The 22,478-nt window shown below is 39.0% G+C and overlaps 1 long non-coding RNA gene across 1 annotated transcript in view; it reads right to left on the bottom strand.

The window, feature by feature from the left end:
* LOC143686221 (uncharacterized) overlaps positions 1–2,032 on the bottom strand; it is a 41,045-nt gene extending 39,013 nt beyond the window's left edge. Inside the window, exons 1-2 of the long non-coding RNA XR_013176975.1 lie at positions 1,713–2,032; positions 1,213–1,464 (exon numbers count right to left, since the gene is read on the bottom strand). This is a non-coding gene — a long non-coding RNA (uncharacterized LOC143686221). The remainder of the gene's footprint in view (positions 1–1,212; positions 1,465–1,712) is intronic.
* Between the last annotated feature and the right edge of the window lie 20,446 nt (positions 2,033–22,478).

Genomic DNA, 22,478 nt, shown 5'->3' with positions numbered 1-22,478 from the left:
GATATGTAATAAATAGCTGATGGTATTGATAAATTATATTATTTCCCCCACTTAGTCCTACACATGATAATCTTTATAAATATTCTGTTATCCTACTAACAGTGCTTCCTTTCCCAAGCCTCTTTTTAAAAAAGTGACATGTATTTGCACTTACAGGACTTTAAAGAGATCAGGAGGACAAGCAGATTCCCTTCCTGCCCTCTGACCCACACCCATCCTGGGGTCAGCCCCTGGCCTGGCTTTACATAGTTACTAGAAAATAGATGCCAGATCCTCTTCTCTGGATTTAAACCCTGGCTCTGTATGTATTTATTTTCACCTGTTGCGAGCACAGTTCTGCTAAAATTTTAAACCAAATATACAGATCCCTTCTGAAATAATCATAAAAGGATTTATTTCCCCAAGAACTTGTTAGCTTATCTAAACATCTGCTACTCAAAAGTGATTGTTTGGGCATTTCCAGGTCACACAGGAACATGTGAGTCTGTTGCTGCCGGATTTATATAGACAAAAACCAGCAACCAGACACTTTAGGGTGAAGCAGAGAGTGTTTTAAAAATTAGTGGGTGTTTAAGGAACTAAAAAAATGTGAATTTACATAGGTTTAAATGTCATTCCTGGTTTTGTTTTATTTTAATCAGTCTATGTCACTGGCCCTTTTGGTGATGTCTTAGGTATCAAATATGCAGAAACCATGAAGGACTTTGAAAATAAGACCAAAAGATTCTCATGTAGCAACAAAATAATTTTTTAAAAGAAAGAGAAAAATGCAGAATCTTTAAGAATATATGTTTTGGAAAAAAAAAACATTTTAAGGGAAGACTTTAAGATCTAAGAAATGTTTATGATATGGACAACAGATTGAGGGAAAATGAAGGTTTTTTTTTTTTTTGAGTAATGTATTTTTAAAAAGTAAGGGCAATGCTGAAAGTGTCTTAAGAGAAGGGAAGGAACCAAATCCCCTAGAATGGTTTTAGCAAACATGTGACTTGGGGAAAGGAAAGAAGGCTATCATTCATTGAATACCTACTATGTGCTATGCATCTGGCATTCATTATATCATTGAATCCTCAAACAAATGTGACTCCATTTTACACACAAGGATTTTGCAACTGAGCGAGGTTGAGTAAGGTACTGAAGGAAAGCTCATTCGCGTCCATATTCATTTGCACCAAGGTAAATGGCAGAGTCAAGATTTCAACTTGAGTTTACCTGCTCTGGAACTCACCATGGAGCTGGAGCTCTGGAGCTCTGGAGCTCATCTCTGTCTTCATAATGTTATTGGAAACAGGATTTAAAGTAGTAGTGGTGTCATCCTGAAATGTGAGTGCTCTGACTGCTGCTTGTCCTGGCCTCAACCACTGGAGTGGGTAGGCAGGTATCACAGTAGGTACGTGACTTTCTTCCTGGTTTCCTCCCTTGGCTCTCTGTCTGCAAGTTGAAGTTGGCTATATGGTCCTTTGACTGGAGCAAGTTTGGAGAGAACAGTGAAGGAAAGAGGGGTCAGAGGGAAGCTAAGGATATATCTAGAACCACCCTCTCCCACCGTGTCTGGCTGGCTGGCTCTCTCTCTCTCTCTCTTTCATACACATCCTCCACACAAAGTTTTCTGCACTAACTGCTTTTGACTAAACAAAAGGGATGCTTGTGCAGACTTGGGGGGAACGGGGGTATTGGCTGAAGGAGGTGTAGGGCTGCCTCACTTCTCTTACCCAGAAGCCATCAAAAGTTGAAGTTCGTGATCTCGAGTTTGATCCAGAGAATGGTAGTGAGCTATGGAGGAAGATGTGGCGGCTAAGCAGGCCCTCTGAACACTTCACTGACTGCTCATTGAAAAAGGAAATGGTCACCACACTTTTGTTAACCCCCTGTTCACCCTTGTTTTTCCTGAGAAGACACCATCCTCTCAAACACATGCTCATAAAAAGATGTTTCATATTTTCTGTTGCCAGATCCCTTTGTTTTCTTCATTTGTTGATTTTATTTTGTTTGCGATTCCTTCTTCCTGATATCTTGAGCAACTGGTAAATGGTTCCCATGGCAACAGTCACTAAGTGAAATCTCTCCCAGCAGCTCTCCTCCCTCCTTCACCTCCCACCTCACATGTTCCTTTTACATCATGAGTTTGGGTAAGCAGAGAGATTTTAAAACTCATTAACTAAACTTAACTGCTCACACATTTAATGGACACTGAAAGTTACAGGATAACTTTTCTTAAAAGTTTTTATTCTAGTAACATATATAACAGCTCAAAGTTTCCCGTTTTAACCATGTTCAAGTATACAATTCAGTAGTACTAATTATGTTCACAATTCATCATCTCAAACAGAAACTCTGCACCCATTTAGCAGTAACTCCCTCTTCCTACCTTTTTAAAAACAGAGAGACCTCGAGCACTATCCATGTATTATAAGGTTTGGATTTGTTGATGCATGTGAATATATAAGATCATAACCCTTAATAATAAAATGATAAAAATATTTTAAAGAGAAGTTTTTCAAAAAATTTTCTTGAGAAACCATCACACACATACAGTCCACCCATGGTACACAATTCATGGTTCACAATATCATCACATAGTTGTGTTTTTATCACCGTGATCATTTTTAGAACTTTTGTATCACTCCAGGAAAAAAAAATTAAAAAAAAAAAAAGAAAAAACTCAAACATCCCATACCCTTTACCCCTCCCTCTCATTGACCATTTCAATCTACCCAAATTTTTACCCTTTAACCCCCCATTATTTATTTTTTATCCTTATTTTTTTTCACTCATCTGTCCATACCCTGGATAAAAGGAACATCAGACGGGAGGTTTTCACAATCACATGGTCACATTGTAAGAGCTACATAGTTACATAATCGTCTTCAAGAATCAAGTCGACTGGAACACAGTTCGACAGTTTCAGGTACTTCACTTAAAGAGAAGTTTTTAAAGTAGATTTTTAGCCTTTTAATTTTGATTGTGAAATATTCATTAGAGGAAAGAATGGGGCTTAAAAATGAAAGGATCCATAAGTATCCATTTCACTTAGCAGAGAGTTAAAGCAGTAGGAGAATACCCAGCCTGAATATATGCATGAGAAGACCCAGAATCCACTGACTGATCTATATTTTCCATCACCAGCAATGGGAGCAGACAGCTGGTAGAGGTCCCCTTGAAGATCATTAAAATATTCTTTCTGTAACTATTGCGACATACAATTTGAGTATGAGGCTTTCTACATTAGATCAGACCTAGCTTCCGCCTATCTTTCCGTCTGTCTGCAGTAGAGTCTCGGAAGTAGGGCTTGGGAGAAACAGTGTGGTTGTCCCCAGTTCGTCTGCTTCTGCAGGCCAGGGCACACCCTCCAATGCCCCAATGCCTTTCATATTACATTATAGATTTACCTTTCAAGAATTTAGCAGTCATGTTTACTTACATTTTCAGCCATTGCCACATCTTGGCATAAAGTATTCTATAAGTTTTATCTGTTTTAAAGTTTTATACATCTATGTATTCCAACAGTTGAGTTTAATTGATTATACATAAAAGGCCATCCAGTGTGATGGAAGACCATAAACTCTCATGCAGATTGGCTGGAATCAAATCCCAAATTTGTCATTTATTGGCTGTGAGACTTTGGGCAAATTACTTAACCCCTCATATGTGCAATGAAGATAACACTTTTATTATCTTATTTCTTACAGGATTGTATCAAGATTAAATGAGTGAACCAATATAAATTTTTTTATCATTCATGAATTTATAGGCTTTAATAACCCCATTCAACCTTGACCTCTCCATATTAAAATCCTAACTTAGAATAAAATTAAATCAATGTGTAAGATTGCTAAATTCCTTTTGTTGTCCTAGTTGCTCTTCAACCTTCAGTTCTGCATTGTCATTTACAAGTTGGGGAGACCAGAACTAAATTCAAATAGACTATGGTGTCTTGAGATTTTTTTTTTTCAAAATAAATATTTACTAGAAAAAACCAACACAAAAACCACAGTAGAATCATATAGCAGCACAGATTTGCAGATCACAGTCTGTTGATACAAAAGTAACTCTGCTTTAGCCCTGGGGATTACTGGCAGCAGGTTTAGGGAGGAGACCAGGAGTTCCTCTACCACCTCACTATGTCTTCTGAGGTGGAGGCTAAACAAAGGCTCTCCAAGTATAGGCCGAGGTACCTTTGGACTGGGACTGCTTCTAAGGGGGGGGGGGGGGGGGATTATTCAGTCCTTTCCAGCTTCTCTTTCCCAGTGTTTTAACTGTTGAATTGATTTGCATTGAGTTTTATGCAGGACAGGGTAGGGGAAATTGTTTTCCCCTTGAAATATATTTCCTGCTGATACCTGGAGTTTCTTTGATTGCAATAAAAAGAAATCCTCTCAAGTGAACTTTAGGTAAATGAGATGTATACAGGGCACAAGGGCAGGAAACATGAAAAGTAAACGTCTCTCAGACGCTATTTATCAATAGCCAGAGGTAATGGGCCCATCAGACACTTGAGTCGGAGCCCACTTTAGCAAGACTGGGGAAGCCCTTCCTGCAGAGCAGGCACCCTAACTGTGCCAGCCATCTGCCTGTTTTTTTTTTTTTTTGGCAAGAAGAAATAGACCCATATCCATGGACAACAGGCTAGAATGGAGGACATTAGAAAGAGTGGAGGGAAAACTGAGACACAAGCATTGGGAAAAGATCTATTTATTTTGCACAGACATTTTCCATCCCAGTCCAGAGATGCATAATTAAAATAATGCAGGCCTTATTTCTTTCACTGCATTGAAGTTGAAAAGTAACCCTTTGGCGTAAAGAGGCTGCCGTCAACAACTCTTTCAGATTTTCTCTGGGTTCAGGTCTGATAGTTAGAAACCATTATCTTATAGGTACATTTGTACCATTTTCCCATAATGTGTTATCATCTTACATCAGTCTGCACGGAGCTTATTTGCCATTTTCCTGCCCAGTCATATGGCCAAGTTATTTCCTTTCACAGCTTATTCTTATTGCCTCACTATGTCACTGCACAAAAGAGCTTTGTGGAAGTTTTTTACTGTAGCAGGCATTTTTCCCCCCAGAACTAATTATAACAATATTAAGTAAGATTGACCCAGAACTAATTCCTAGAATTTACACATTTCCATACATAAATGTCTCTCTTCCCCCTTCCCTTCCTCTTCCCCTGTCTTCCTCTATCAGCAATATTTATTGAATACCTATTTTGTGCCAGAAACTGCTCTAGGTGCCCAGGAGACCTCAATGAACCAAACAAATGAAAATCTTGCCTCTTGTAGAGCTTACATATTAGTGGGGAAAGAGAGTCACTAACAAATAAATAAATTTGTAATAATAGGGCATGTTGCCACCATGATAAGCACTCTTTTTCTCTTCACATAGTTTCATGATTTGAGTTAGTTTTTCCGTGATAAAATATCCCCCTCCCCAACTCACAGTCTTATTTAAGAAGTTCTGTGTGCTACACCAGAGAACAGGAAAAGCTTTTGACAAATATAGGGTGATGAAGGTATGTCAGTGGTCTAATTTCCAAAGCTTTATCAGAAAAATTGCTGCTCTCTTCATTTGTGGCGGAAAATATAACTATAACATCTCAAATCGGAAGGAAATCACATTCCTGCGTTTTACATTTCATTTTGAAAGAGTTGAAGTACGGAAAGGAAACAGAAAAAAATGTTTAAGGTAGAATTTGTTCATTTAACAAACATTTGTGCGGTATCTATGAAGCACATTAAAGAAGAAATTACAGCCATCACTCTTAAGAACTCCATACTTCAGTTGAATACAATAGACAAACAATTAGGTAATAATAGTAGCCAGCAGCCCCTGCCCTCGTATTTTTTTACTGTGCCGTCCGCAGCTGCCCATCATCACACTGTCTGATCTGCCAGCAGTGTGGGTCATGGGGGCCCTCCTTGTTCCCTGTGTCACCCTTGTCCAATCCCTAGGTGTCCCCTGCATTGACGATGATCTTCCCACATAGCTTTCTCACTGGAATTTGACCTTGGGCTCTGCTTCCATGTCCCTGACCTTCATCGGTATCCACTTCTCCAGCTAACTTCTAGAATACTGTTGTGGTTTGAAGCTGTATGCACCCCGGAAAAATATGTACTTAAATCTAATCCATTCCTGTGTGTGTGTGAATCCATTGTAAGAAGGACCTTGAGACTACTTCAGTTAAGGTGTGGCCCAGCCCAATCAGGGTAATCATTTTTTTTTTTTTAACATGGGCAGGCACTGGAAATCGAACTTGGTTCGAAGAACTCTGCCTGCTGATCCACCGTGGCCCACCCCCAGTCAGGGTAGCCTTAATCCTATTACTGGAGTCCTTTATAAACAGAATAAATTCATACATAGAGAGAGAAAGCCAGATGGAGCAGCCAGAAGCTAAACATCAATAGAACACAGAAGATAAGGGAGAGACCAGGAGATGCCACCATATGCCCTGCCATGTGACAAACTAAGGACCAAGAACTGCTGACAGCCAGCCCCCAAATGCCACAGTTTTTGAGGAGAAAGCATTGCCTTGACGATGCCTTGATTTGTACATTCTCTTAGCCTCAAAACTGACCAAACAAATTCCCATTGTTTCACGGGACCCATTTCATGGCATTAGCTTGAGCAGCCTAGGAAACTAAAACAGGCTCCTACCTGTGTATCCTCCTAACAAACATTTATTGAGCATCTACTTGGATCAGGCATTGTGGCAGTAATTCTGGGGTATCGAAACGGTAAAGAAAATGTCTCTGTCATCAAGGGGCTGAGTCTAATAGGGAGAATATCCCCATAAAAGTCACAAAAGAATGAGATAAATGCTCTAACAGTGGTGTGTATGGGGTGCTATGGGAAGAGAAGAGGAGGATGCCCCTAACACTGCCCAGAGGGAGAAGGAGTCGCAGAGAGAGCAGATCCAAGATGATTCTCAAAGGAGGAATAAGAAGTTACTCAATGAACAAGGGGGGAGGACATGCCAAGCAGAAGCAAGAGCATAAATAAAAGAACAAACATTGGTAAAAGTACTCTTACTAGCACCCCAACCATGAGAGTGGAAATTCTAACTTTGAATTTCAATGTGTTGGTTGGGGCTCTGCTTCTACTCTTCCATGTTCTCCCCTCCTATTGGCACATGGTGCAACTTCTTTTTTTCTTCTTTTTTATGAGAACGCCAATCCTAAACTTCAAAAAAAATTTTATTGAGATAATTTATATACTACAAAGTTTTCCCATTTAAAGTATACAATAAAATGGCTTTTTAAAATATTTGCAAAATTGTGTGACTATCACCAAAATCTAATTTTAAGACATTTTCATCATCCCCCAAAGAAATCTTATGCCCGTTAAGAGTGACACCCCATTCCCCCCTCTTCCAGGTCCTGGCAACTATTAATCTGCTATTCATCTCTAAGGATTGCCTATCTGGATAGCTCACATGAAATCATAAAATATGTGGCCTTTTGTGTCTGGCTTCTTTCACTTACCATGTTTCAAGATGCATTCATGGTGTATCATGTATCAGTAATTCCTACCTTTTTATTGGCCAATAATACTCCATTGCATGGACTTTTGTTTATCTTTTGGACATTTGGGTAATTTACATTTTTTGTAAATTATGAATAAAACTGTTATGAACACTCATGTCAAGTTTTGGTGTGGACATATATTTTCATTTCTTTTGGGTATATACCTAAGAGTAGAATTGCTGGGTCATATTGTAACTCTTTGTTTAAGTATTTTGTTTGTTCATTTATTTTATTTTTTTGTTTAAGCTTCTGAATAGCTGCTGAAGTGTTTTCCAAAGTGGCTACACCATTTTACGTTCAGAACAGCAACGTATGAGGATTCTGTTTTTTTCCACATCCTCACCAACACTTGCCATTGTCCATCTTTTTTATTATAGCTACCCTTGTGTGAAGTAGCTCCTCATTGTGGTTTTGATTTGCATTTGCCTAATGACTAGTGATGTTGAGCATATTTAGCTATGAGTACATTGCTGCTTCTTAATTCAGTGATGTTAACACTGTCTAACCCATGACCTATGTATCAGTGGTACCCCTTGGGCAGATATTGTGAGTCTGGCTTTGAGGCTGATCATAGTTGGCTTCAAGGACTCCTTAGCAGATGCCCTAGGGCAAGGTCAAAGCCCTCCCTGTGCCCGCACTGAGACATGCCAATGCAATTTATCTTTCTAGTAATTTACAAGGTCGTTTTAATGCATTATTTCACTTAGATTTTAAAGTGTATACGTGAGGTAGTCATTATAATCCTTACTTTAAAGAAGGGAAAACTGAGGTCCGGAGTAGTTAAGAAATATGTAGAGTCACACAGCTAACAAATTCAGGACAAAGATCTAAATGAATGTTTCCTGGTTTTAATCGCATGGCATTTTTGTGCAGCATTTAGCCAAAAACAGGAAGGGCAATGGAAACACTTGTGCAAAAGTAATTGATAGCAGAAGATGGAGGCAGGAGATCTTCTTAGAAGAGGACACTCAAAGCCTTGTAAATCAAGCAAGAGTGTAAACTAAAAGAAAAGGGATACAGGCAGAAAGAATCAAGATGTGTAAGGAAACAATAACGAGAACCAACACTAACTCGGATTAATGAGAGATGAGATGTGAAAGTACGGTTGAAATTTGAAAGTATAGTTGATACCCATTGTCCTGTCTTTCAAGACGAAATCCCTTCTGCCTTCCTTTTGGGATGTTTTCTCCTCTCGGTCTAACCACGTGGTTCAGGTGGGAGGATTCATGTTATGTGACCCCCGCCAGCCCTCTTGACTAAAGTTGATTGGGTCAGGCATGGGCATTTGACCCAGGCTGCACCAATTAGAGATCCTGTGGAATTGAGAAAGAAAAAACATGGTCAGTACCTCTCCATTGAGGGAAACCATAATTTATAAATTACAGCAGCTTTTGATAATCAGTTTTCCTACTATGGGGAGGAGAATTGTCTGCTATAAAGGTGAATCAGGATACCAAAGAGAAGCTAGATGAGAGAAAAGAAAGAGAGGCAGAGTTCTGGCTGTGTTCAAATCTCTGGCTTTAATTGTTCTTGAGATTCAGATGTAGGTGTCAATGACAAAATTTTTAAATATGAAACATCAAGTGACTTCCCAAAATTAATCTATGCCATAATCTTTCTGAGCAATGTAAGATTCATCCTCTTCCAAAATGGGATTGGATGTCTCTAGAGCTTTGGTCAATGGCTTACGTAATTCAGAGAACTTTCCAGATCCTACAATCCTTTGTGTAAAATACTGGGCTTGGAGCAGTGGGAGATACTAAGATGTATATAGGTTTGCTTAGCATTTAGGCAGGAAGAGACAAAATGGGTAAGAAGACTGGCAAGTCATCAACCAACAATGTTTGCATCATGGAGTATGAAACAGCGAGATTGGTGATGAGAAATGTTTATAGAGTTCGGGAGGAAGGAGAGAGAGAAGGTAGGCCTGGCAAATGAGGAGGATTCACAAAATAAGTGAAGACAAAAATAGGAAAGGTCACAGAGCTGAGAAGGTAAGTACCACCTGTTTTTTTGAGGATTTTTACTCGTTTATCCCTGTAAGAAATTTTGGGTCATGCTAACCTACAAAGCAATCACAGACTCCCCTGTTTAAACAATTTGATCCCATTATACTTGTGAACAACTCCTATCCAGTGCAGAGCCTTTCTATTCAGTCCTGGCTGACCCCAACTCTATTTCATTAGAAATCACTATCTTGTTTACATTATTGGGTCCCTAAATTGATCAGACCTATTACCTAAAGGTCAATTTATGACTTACAGGTTTTGCAAGACTTTTGTCAAACACATTTCTATGCTGACAAAAGAACTTGTCTTTTTCTTTTCTTCTTCTCATGCTTTCCAGAAGAAAATAAAGTACAATTTCTAGCATATCTATGCTCTGTTCTTTATAATTGGTTTATCAAAATTATGACCACTATTAAGAAGCATCATCATTATACACACTTTGTAGTCGCATATCACTTTACAGTTTATAAGACATCTCCATATGTATTCTCAAGCAGTCCTGTGAGGTAGGCAGGGGGCATATGATGATTCTTTCTTAAAAGGGGAAAAGAGGCTCAGAGCAATTAATAGACCTGCCCAGTCATTGTATTGTATGACTCTTGCCCTAATTCTGTCCCATGGAAATGCTAAGTTTATCTGTAAAAAAAGTACATGGCATCTGATATTTGTATCCTGCCAGCCAAGGCACAGGATGGGCTGCTAAATCTTCCTTCTTCAGGTCAAGGCTTTAAGCATCTCTCATTAGCCCTTAGCTAGGCTAATCCTCATCCCCACACTTGTCCCCAGACTAGGGAGTGAGGGCACACATCGTGATTCTCAACGTTAATTACCTTATCATTAGAGGCACCCAATCAGTTTGTACTTCAGAATAACCTGGTTACTAAAAAAAATTATATATCCCTAGACCCAACTCCAAAACTATGGGTGTTTGGGTCTTGGAAGGGAGGGACAAATTTATTTTAATTAAAAAATTGAAGTTGGGTTTATGTAAAGAAAAGAACAAAAGCCCATGTTCCTGCAAATCAAAATGAGCAAAGGTTAACTGTTGGGCATGGTGTGTAGGGAAAAAGATGTGCTCCACATTTGACCCATCTTACATGAAGATGCTAGGTATGTCTGGTATGAAATACATGTTCATTTTCATTCCCACCACGTTTAATGAAGATCTGCTATACAGAATTATACCTTGTTACACCTAAGGAAAAGATGGTTTGTGTATCTAAAAAGAGCTGTCCAGGAAAGTTTGAACTGTTGCTTTCTTTTCCTCCAATAATAAGGACGAGGAAGAAATAAATATGTAATAAGTAAGCAATATCAATTGAATACTCATTAAAAATCCTGATTTTGGTAACATCTAAGAATTGATGAGAGTTTGGACTATGTTTTGGATAGGCTGGCAGGAGTCTTCTTTTTGTTCTAGAGAATCTAATAAATTTGTTCAGTCCTTTCCCAATAAAAAAAGGCAGTTTTAAATTAGTAATAAGAGCAGCCTGGGGCAGGGGGTTGTAGAAGTAAAAGTGAGTTACAGCTGGCTGTTTCCAGTGGTGGGGATAGAAGCATTTAAAGGCTGATTGCATGTATCCGATTTGCTTGCTTGTTTTTTTAACATCACCCTTTTCTCTTCTCGCCAGTCCTTCTTCAGATCATTGTCTGTCCAAGACACTACTACAGAAATTAATGAGCAAATGCATGAAACAAGATGAAATTGAGTTCAGGTATTAATCACCCGCCATTGAATTTGTATATTATTGAAATGAAAAGTGCTAGAAACTATATTAGCAAATTAATTTGGAGTTTAAGGGCCTATAACTAGGAGTACAGTAAATTCAGATTTCTCTCTTTTTGGGGGGGTGGGTGCATGGTCTGGGAATCAAGCCACGGTCTCCCACATGGAAGGTGAACATTCTACCATGGAACCACCCGGGCACCCAAGATTCTCTCTTTTTAAAAACAGATTCTCTATGTATTCCTAAATATGGCCTGGAAGCCACAGTATTGCTGATATATCAAAGAGAACTCTGGCCTCTTCTTCCCTGTGGCTGAGGTAAAAATCCTGACATGGTACATGGAATCAGTCTGGCTTTCAGTGGCAAAATGAGTCCCCAGAGTAAGTAAGAGACCACAGCCAGCTTCCCCTCAGGGGGATTGTCTCAGTTGTGAGCCGGTATTGAGCCAGAAGTCAGCCAGTAAGTGTGCAAGCCCATCTCACTGGGGGTGGGGCTGGCATGGAGTCTTTTCCATAATTCAGGCTCAGACAGTCTGCTATCTTGGTTGCTGTTGATGTTTCCTTATCTTTATGAGAAAAGGAAATATGCTAGCCTTCTAGTAAAAGCCTTTGGATTAAACTCAGAAGGAAACCGCTTCACCTAATAAACTCACCAAAACATAAAAGGACATGGAAAAGAATAATAAAACTAATGTGCTAATCAGTTCAATAAATGCCCAAAACAGACCTTAAATCAAATATAAGACATGAAAGGGTGCCTTATTTCAGAGCTTTGAGACATGAAGTGATCAGAAAATATTTCCTCAGCTTTGAATCACTGGGCAAAAATAGGAGTTAATTCAGAAGGAACCTGACCTGGTTACAGTGGCAGTTTCTAAACAGGGGTGTCTGTAACTATGTGTAGACATAAAGTTTGTCAGGGCTAATACATTTCAAATGATCCTTTTGCTTTCTGTCTTGTTCCGAAGTTGGAAGCTCTCACGTGGCAAGGTGCTTGTATCTTTGTTTTCCCTCCCGCTGTCTGACCAACGTGAAGCCTGCTTCCTGGGTATTGGCAATTCTCCCCTCCCGTTTGATGCAAGTCAGCCCTAGGCAAAAAAGAAAGTATGTAAAGATTTTCTTTGTCAAATACCCATCAGCTGTGGCCTTTCTCTCTCTAAGCCAACTCGACAGGTAAACTCACTGCCTTCCCCCTAAGTGGGACGTGACTCCCAGGGGTTTAAGTCTCCCTGGCAACGTGGGACATGACTCTTGGGGATGAGCCAGGACCTGGAATCATGGAACTGAGAAGACTTCTTGACCAAAAAGGGGGAAGAGAAATGAAACAAAATGAAGTTTCAGTGGCTGAGAGATGTCAAATCGAGTTGAGAGGTCATTTTGGAGGTTATTCTTATTCATTACAGAGTTATCCCTTTTTGTTTTCAGTTGATTAGAATAGTTAGAAGGAAATACCTAAAACTTTTTGAGCTCTATTCCAGTAGCCTTGGTTCTTGAAGATGATTGTATAACTATTTAGCTTTTATAACATGACCCTGAAAGTGTGAAAACCTTGTGGCTGACACTCCCTTTATCCAGGGTATGGACAGTTGAGTTAAAAAATAAGGACAGAACATCAACTAGTTCTATCCCCTTATCCCATATTACCAACAGCCCATTCCAACGTGAAAATGTTAGAATGGACATAGCCCAAATAACCCTAAAGATTGGGAGAAAGATAAAAGGAGAAGGTGGAGTTATACAGAGAGGGTAGGGCTTAAAAATGAGTATGATTGCTGAATCATTATACTGATATTTCTTTTAGTTTCCAGTTTCTTGGAGCAGCTAGAAGTAAAAACCTAAAATTGTGGAATTGTAATCCATACCAAACTCTGAAGTCTATTTTACAACTAATTGTTGTGTTGTAATTTGAAATGTATTGCTTTTTTGTATACATGTCATTTTTCACAATAAATAAATAAATGACAAAAAAATAAGTGAAGAATGGGGGAATAAGGGGCATGGGATATTTTAGGTGTGCATTTTCATTTTTATTTTTATTCTTATATGTATTTATTTGAATAATGAAAATATTCAAAAATTGATTATGGTGATGAATGCACAGCTATATGATGGTACTATGAACCACTGATTGTACACTTTGGATAATTATAGGACATGGAATATATCTCAATAAAATTGAATTTAAAAATCCCATCTGATTCATGGGAAAACTATGTGATATAAAACCAATTCCTGCCATTGTGTTAGTGACCCAATGCATTGCTCCTGTCTAGGGATGTGGTATTTTCAAAGGGAACAAGCAACATCGATATAAATAGAGATATTTTTCAAATGGTGGAATTTCAGCCCCAGGGAGTGTTCCTTGGAATACAAGTACTTTGGGGTTAATTCCAGTCTTGGCATCTCTGAAAAGGTAATTGAATACTTCCCCAGACTACCAAAAATTAATTCCAGGCTAGTTGGGAGAAGCCCCTATTCCACCTTTTCTCCAGTAGGAGACTCGTGCTCTAACATCTTTCTCTGTAAGGAAGGAAAGATGTGAGACCCTTGAGGAAAAGCCCAGGGAGATGGCAGCCAGTGGAGCACTCGCACACTCTCCATTGTCTCTCATCAGCTCTGCCTTCAGGCAGGCGGCTATAAGCAGGGAGGGATCAGAGACAACTTTGAGCTAAGCTCTGCCCCAGCAAATTTGTGAGTCTGCAAGAGCCCCTTACTCTCACAATCAGACACACCCAGAATGTGAGACATACTACAGACTTTTCAACAAGTCAATGTTACTGAAAAGGACGGAAAGTGAGGAGAGTTTTTCTAGATTAAGGTAGACTGAAGAGGTATAAATACCAAATGCATGTAAGGTCTTCGATTGGATCTAATTTGAACAAACCAGCCATAAAAGGCCTCTGGAGAGCAATGAGGAAAGTGTGAATATAAACTATATGTTAGATGATATGAGAGAATTAGGATTATGTGTTAGGGTTCTCTAGACAAACAGAACCAATAGGAGAGATCTGTAAATATGAGATTTATAAAGGTGTCTCATGCAACTGTGGGAATGGAAGAGTCCAAATCTGTAGGGCAGGCTGTGAAGCTGGTGGCTCCTATGAAAGATCTGGACCAACTCCACAGGAGAGGCTTATTGGCTAAAGAAACTGTGAAAAAGTCTCTCTTCTCCCTTCAAAATCTTCAGCTGATGGATTATCTCATCTGCAGATGCAATCAATGGACTGATGATTTAATACACCAGTGTTCTGGTTTATCAAACAGCCATGAAATATCCTCGCAGTAACGGTCAGGTCAATGCTTGCCTGACCAGACAACTGGGCATCACTTGGCCAAGTTGATACCAGAACCTAATTATCACAGCTTAGTTCTGGTTTTGGTTTGATTAGTGTATTGTGGTTATGAAGGAGAATATCCTTATTTTGCTGGTGATATTTGCTGAAGTATTAAGGGGTTGTATTCATTTCCTGGGTATGCTCTAACAAATTATGACAAACCCAGTGTCTTAATACAAAAGAAATTTATTTTCCAACTGGTTTGGAAGTCAGAAGTCTGAAATCAACTGTTGGCAGGCCCAAGCTGTCCACCAAGGCTCTAGGAAAGAATTCTTCCTTGCCTCTGCTGGTTTTTGGTTGCTCCAGGCATTCCTTGACTATAGCTGCCTAACTCCCATTTCTGCCTGCAAATTCACATGACCTTCTTCTCTCCTGTGTGGGTCTACTCCATCTCTGTTTGTGTCAAATCTCCCATGGCCTTTCTTTTATCAAGACACTTGTCACTGGATTTAGAGCCTCTTTGATAATACAGGTTGATCACTTCATCTCAACATCCTTAACTTAATTACATATGCAAAGACTGTTTTTTTCAAATAGGTAACAATCTTTTACCATATAAGGTAATAGTCACAGGTTCCAGAGCTCAGGATGTGAACATGTCTTTTGGGGGCCTTCGTTCAATCCACTACAGAGGTGAAGTAACATGATACCTGAAATGTATTTTAAAGTGATTCAATAAAAATAAATATGGATGAAATAAATAAGAAAAAATATTAATGATTGATAAATCACTTAACCACTTAGGTATGTGTATGGAGATTTATCATACTATTTATTCTCATTTTTGTATGCTTATAATTCCCATCATAAACCAAATTTAAGTTCCTTGTTTTGTCAACAGAGCCACATTTGGGGAGTTATTTCAGTGTGGAGGGTAAGAGGATGGGCTCTGCAGACAGAATATCTGGGTTTGCATCCTGCCGGGTTCAACACTAACTAGCTGTGGGATCTTGTGCTGGTTACTTAGCTCTTCATCTATAAAATGGGATAATAATTATACAAACTTCAAATAGTTGTGAGAATAAAATGAAATAATGCTCATGAAGTACCTGGACATAAAAAGGGCCCAACAAATATCTATATTCATAATTATGTTGGATTTACCCTTCAAAATCCCCCCATTAAAATATGATTACCCCTGTTTGGGGCTGCCAGGAGGGGAGTTAACACTTTCACCTATTATCTACTTTAACCCATTAGCTACTAAAAAAAGATTCTTTGCAGGTTTGGAAGGCTTGCTTTTAGCCAAGAGAAACACTCTTAGGAAGGAGACACCAGGGGCCTGCAGTGTGTGTGTAAAGTGAGTGCATATGTGGGGAGCAGGAAAGGAGGTGGGGGGGTGAGGTAGTTGCTTAGGGGCACAGGACAGGCCTGGAGGAAAGAGTGACAGCAACTGGGGAGGTGGGAAAATGGAACCATTCTGAAAATAGGCATAATCCTTGTAGACTTTTAGGCAATCCCATCAAAGTCACTGTTCAGCACCAATTCTTAGCAATGAGCTGAAGAAGTTAATGCAAATTCAAGAGGACCTAACATATCTAGAAAAATGCATCAGTGCTAAGTGACTGCGACTCAAGCTAAATTGAAATGTTATTTAAGAGGATTCTCTCCATGCTACATGTCTCAACAATAGGGGAATTGGTTTATTAAACTAGGATATTGCTCCATATGCAATTTTGAACAATTACAGGGTAGAAGAATATTTCTTTATTACTGTGGGAAAATGTTAATGATGGATTGCTTGTTGAGAAAGAGATATAGATACATTGTGAAATATGATCCTAGTTGTGTTAATATATAGAAGCTAATATACATGGCTTAGAAAGCCACAAATCAACAGCTAATAGTAAATGGGGAGATTATAGGTGATTCTGTATCTCTTCACTGGGGCTTTTCTATATTTTCTCACACATACATTTATTTTTTAATTAGAAAGAAATACATCATTTGAAAAGCAAAGCTTGATCAAATGAAGAGAAAAAAATGGTAGGTCAAATGTAAAGAATTGTAAAGGCAAGTAAGAATTCATGCAGCATCCTGTATGTTTCTTAACAATTTAAGTGGTTCATTTGTGTCATCAAAGGGATAGGAATTTGTGGCACCATGTGAAAAGGACAGAGCAAAGGGGGTGCTTAAGGCATGAAGTTAAGTACTAATTAATAGTGAATTCTTGGCTTTGGTCTTCCCTGAAAGATGCTAAGAAAAGTCCTCAGACCACAAACCATCCTAAAACAAGTCGATTGGGGGAACTTGAATAAGTAGAGCACATTAAAAAATTGAGTGTGAAAGCAGTGCCACATGAGGACACTTAAATTAGCAAATGATGAGGTGGTGAACCCAGACATCAAGTGCAGACAGAGGCCTGCTAATTCGCTGTTCCTTAGTAGCTGTTAACTGTGGTCTTTGCCACCGGGTCCCTGGAGGGTAGACAGGATGGGCTTGTCATTCTCCTTGTAAGCTCAGGAAGGGGGGGAGTGGGTAGAGAAGAGGAAGTCTGTTGAGCTGGAGAAGAGAGTCTGAACAGATCCTGCAAATGGGGGGAGGCCAAAGTCCCATCCAGAGCCAGGGTAACAATGATCCAGAGTGGTGAGAGCGAGGAGACACTAGTCGAGAAATGAAGGAAGTGCTACACTCCAATGGGGACCATTTGCCTATGCTCAGCTGATTCAAAGGCAGGACAATAAGACAAGAGGGCCTGTGATGGGAGGGGCATCACTGACCTCATACAGAAGCATAGTTTCTTCTGGCACTGAGAGTAAACATTGCCAGTTATGAAGGTTTGCTCAAAGCCAGAGATCCTGAAGTTCAAACAGAACATATAATCACGTGTGTAATCTAGAATTTTATCTACATAAATTACAAGAGGAAAAACAGGAAAGACTTTCCAGCAGTGAGAAACATTTCAAAGAAATACAACTCATCTGTTGAAATGTCTAAGTATATAAATATGTTGAAAGCCCCCAAATACCTCACTTCTGTTGGCTTCAGGTGGTGATTGAAGAAGATTTCAAAAACTTGGGGCATGCAATCTAAAAGCTTGAGAGCTCAAATGAGAAGTGCAGTCAATTTTTGATCAGGGACATGAAAAACATCTGCCAATCTCAGTGTCAGGGTGAAGAACACACTGAAACAGCCAGAAAAGACATGTGAGTATGCCACTGACATTAAAAAATCTTCTTTTTCTGTGTGATGTACACCTGGTGACTTCATGGTTCCCTGGTAGAAGCAATGCAGTTATATGCTTTCTACATCAGATGATTTCCTCCACAACACTCTCCGAAGTACTATGTGAAGGGACAGGCAAGCAGCTAACAATAGTCATAGACTCATAGTCAGAAGTGAGTAAAATTCTGGATCATCTCCTGCTTGCATGCTTTTTTCTTTTTACTTCTCCTTTTCACCCAAAGAATACATGTTTCAAATGACAGGAGTCACCTCCATCCTCCAAGGAGTCAGATGCAAGAATTCAGATACTTCGCATGCTTGTAAAGTGCAGTACCAGATTGACTTTATCATGAGCAATGGACCAATTCAGAGAATCTCTCCACAGCAATAACAGACACCAACTCAAACAGAGAGAAATAGTGTCTCCATCCAATGCCAGTTCTGAATTCTTCACTTTGTGCTTCACTCACTATCCATATTTGTTTAAACCGAATCAAGCCTAACCCTTCCTATTTGGACTCTGAAAACCTACTTGAGCACTGGAAACAATACCCTGGAAGAATCCAGGACTGTTTGTGAAAAGCTGATTATGACTTCCTGTGGTGACCAGACACACACACACACACACACACTTTATTTTATTTATTTATTTATTTATTTTTTACATGGGCAGGCACCGGGAATCGAACCCGGGTCCTCTGGCATGGCAGGCAAGCATTCTTGCCTGCTGAGCCACCGTGGCCCGCACACACACACACACACACACACACACACACACACACACACTTTAGACATCTTGAGTTAATACCTGCTACTTTGTTACCCTCTGTTTATTTGATGAGCAGGTGTTCCTGAGGGAAAGGGAATGGGAGTGAGAGGAGGGTTGGGGTGGGGAACCTCTTGGGTTTTGTCCCCATTACTAACCACACTGAAGAACTCTTGAAGTAAGCTGTGGTTTGTCACCATGTCCTGTGGATTTCTCCAGTGCAGTTACTTGATGAGGCATGAATTCTGCCTTCCCATCCCTATCACGTTGCTCAAAATATTCCAATTATTGTGATCTTCCCTCCATTAAATCCCTTCATCCCTATGATAAGTAAGCAGGAGTTAGAGGCCCTTCTTTTGATGTCTCACAGATGATTTGCACTTTGCTTAGGGCACTCACCTCACTTCACCTCATGTTAGAAGTCTTGAGACTCTTATTTTTCACATCTTTCTAGATGGTAGGCTCCTGATGTGATGCCAACAGTCTGATACATTGAATTGATTTGATCTGCTTTTGAAACTACTTAGATTCCTAGTGATGGTTGGTTTTTAAACTAAAGATATTAATTCTTTTGATTAGAAAAAAGTGTACTATAGAAAAATTGGAATGAAAATATATAATTACAAAAGAAAAACACCCAATATACCACTTAGATGTAAGGTTTCTTAGCCTTTTGAAATATAATCTTCTTTTCTTTTTTTTCTAAAAAACTGTGACCAAACTATTAACGTTTTTCCAAATAAGTAGTACATTATATCAAGAATATTTATGAATGATCCTACTTCTCCCCACTGATCTGAACTGTCACTTTTAGCAAATTGAAATACTTTTTTTCATCATACTGAAATGTTTGAAATGTCACTTTAATTATATTGAAAAAGTTGCCAAAATTAGCAGTCTCTACTTCCTTACCTCTCATTCTAGAAGGGTCCTTAGACCCACCAACTTCAGCAAAATTGCTGTTCTTCCAAGCTAACCAGTGGCCTCAATTTCCAAGCTAACCAGTGGCCTCATTTTGTTCTTATCTTACTTGAACTCCAAATAGCATTAACATAATTGACCACCCCTTCTTGAACTTCTTTCACCTCTCATCTACAATGACCTCCATGTCTTGTTGATTTTCCTTATGCTTCATCAGTCATTTATTTCCTATTTCTATTGTTGCCTTGCTCCTCTTCTGCATGCCCTTCACATCTCAGATTGCCCAGGACCCCTCTCTAGTCTTCCTTTGCTAAAGTATCCATCTGTGCCGACTTTAAATATCATTGATATACTGGTTATTGCCCAAATAGATGTCTGTACCCCAACTTCTGATCAGCATAAGAGAGTATTATATTCATCTGCTTACTTGTTATATCCTCACAGATGTTTGATAGACTTATAAAACATGATACACTTCAAACTCTTGATGTCCCATCCCAACTGCAATCGTGTCTTTTCTTCAGTCTTCTTAACATCATTATCCCAAACCCAATTGGGTAATTGGGTTTACCCCATAACTAGGAATTACCCTTTACTACTAAATTTTCTTAAGTATTTCAATTGAATTCTTTGGACTTTTCCTCTAAAACATATTCCAAATCCATCCACCACTTTTCAGTTCCACTACTATCATCGTAGTCTAAGCACTTTGTCTCTCCTCAGATCACTCTGATAGGCTGCTAAGTTGGTTGCTTACTTCCATACTGGCCTCTTTGCAATCCATTCTACAAATAGAAATCAGCGCAATCTTTCTAAAGTACAAATCAGACCAAGTCACTCTTCTGCTTTTCAATGTGTGCTCATAGTACTTAAAAAAATAAAATTAAAAATTCTAACTTGGTCTCAAAGTCCTACAAGAAGAGTTTCCAGTCATCAAGGTGGCAGAATGAGGCACTCCAGGACTCTATACCTGCACAGAAGCTTTAAGCATAAAATAAGAGCTGGCAGAACATTTGACTCGAAGCTCTAAGAAGCAGTTGAAAGGTTGCATTAATAAGGGGCAAGTACTGAATGGAAAAAAAAAAGCAACTTAACAATAATAGGATCTTGTAGCATTGTGGCAGGCTGCTTCTTCATCCTGTCATTGGCTTGCCGTCGAGCTGGCCTGTGCTCCCAGGGCAGGTCCCCTGTCCTAGTCTGGCAGGAGCAGAGCAACCCTTGTGCACATATTGGGAGCATGTGTATCTATGCCAGTCTTGTGTGGCATCCTAAAAGACTGAACCAGGTCACTCATGGTAGGCTTACCCTACATGTAAAAGGCAGGTCACAGAACTCTCCTACAAAAAACTGTAGGAGAACAATCATCAAATTGCAGCTGTCTGGGGCAAATGCTGGCTGAGGGTCATACAGTGCAGTGCCCAGGAGCATGATAAAACACTTTCCCAGGGAGGAGGAGGACATTTGAATCCATGTAAACGGGAGAATGCTAGGCCACCCACCCATGCCCATGATAAAGCACATGCACAATAAAGACCAGGGAAGACATTATGCCTTTTCCCGGGGCTGTTCTCTAAATGCACTGTATGGCTAAGCTCTGAAGGACAGCACTCACACAAGACAGGAAAAGAATACAAACTTAAAGAACAGAGTCCTCGGCATCTAAATTTCAGAGTTAACACATTAAAATATCAAAACCTGTTGTCCAGGTTGCAACAAAAGGTTACAAAACCTACCAAAAAAAAAAAAGAAATGATAGCTTGTACAAAGAAGTAGGAAAAGCACTGGAAGTTGTCAATGAGGAAGAACAGACATACCAGACAAAGATTTTTTTTTTTTTGATGGACCAAAATATGCTCAAAGAACTAAAGGAAAACATGAACAAAGAACTAAAAGACATCAGGAAAATGATAAATGAACACAATGAAAATATAAATAGAGAGATGGAAATTATGAAAAGGAACCAAACAGAGCTGATGACCATAGCAACAGAACTTTAAAATTTCCTAGAGGGGAGCTGGAAAGAGAAAATATCGGTGAACTTGAAAACAAGACAATTGAAATTATTTGCTTTCAAGAACAGATAGAAAAAATAATTAAGAAAAGTGAAAAGAGCCTATGAGACTCTGAGACATCATCAAGAATATCAATATATGCATTGTGGGAGTCCCAGAAGAAGAAAAGATAAAGGCGCAGAGAGAAAATTCAGAATAATAATGGCTGAAAACTTCCCAAATTCAATGAAGGACATGAATATATACATCCAAAAGCCCAAGAATCCCAAACAGGATCAACCCAAATAGACCCATGCCATGGGGTCTTGGTCTGATATCTATCTACAATGTTCACAAAAGGATTATTCACAACAGCCAAAAGGTGGAAGCAACCCAAAGTTCATCAGCAGGTGAATGGATGGGCAAAATATGGCATATATATATACAATGTTGTATTGTGGCTAGGATCCAATGAAGTTCTGAGATATATGCTGCTACCTAGATGAACCTTGAAGATATTGTGCTGAGTGAAATAAGTCAGGCACAAAGGGATAGATATTGCATAACTGCACTTATATGAAATAGCTAGATGCTTATTAGCACAGAATATTTTTAATGTGGATATCTAATTCTAAATTCTGTTCCAATGGAAACAATTGGCAGGTCCTTACATTACTGACTTATCTCTGGTAGTACATGTTGACACTTAAATTTTATTGTAAAGAAAATTGTAACCATGGAATATGGAAATAATTTGTTCATTTTCCATGGGTTATGATGGAATTAATGGGTTTTTAAAATTTATCACTATAATTCTAAAATTTTTAAATATTCCAGCTGTTTTCTGGGGAAACGAATTTTACCTAAATTATTTTAATAAGTGGTATAGCAGTAATTTCAAATTTAAGACTAATAGTCATAAACAGTGGTCATATACCTTCTCTGTTATATCTGGAAATGGAAGCAATTTATTATGAGCTTCTACAGGTTTTAATTTTTAAATAGAGTGAGCATGTTGAACTTAAAATATGAATAATCCCAA

The sequence above is a fragment of the Tamandua tetradactyla genome, chromosome 1 (genome assembly GCF_023851605.1).
Source record: "Tamandua tetradactyla isolate mTamTet1 chromosome 1, mTamTet1.pri, whole genome shotgun sequence".
NCBI lineage: Eukaryota > Metazoa > Chordata > Mammalia > Pilosa > Myrmecophagidae > Tamandua > Tamandua tetradactyla.
Note: the sequence above shows the minus strand (reverse complement) of the source record. Positions and strands in the feature narration are given on the sequence as shown.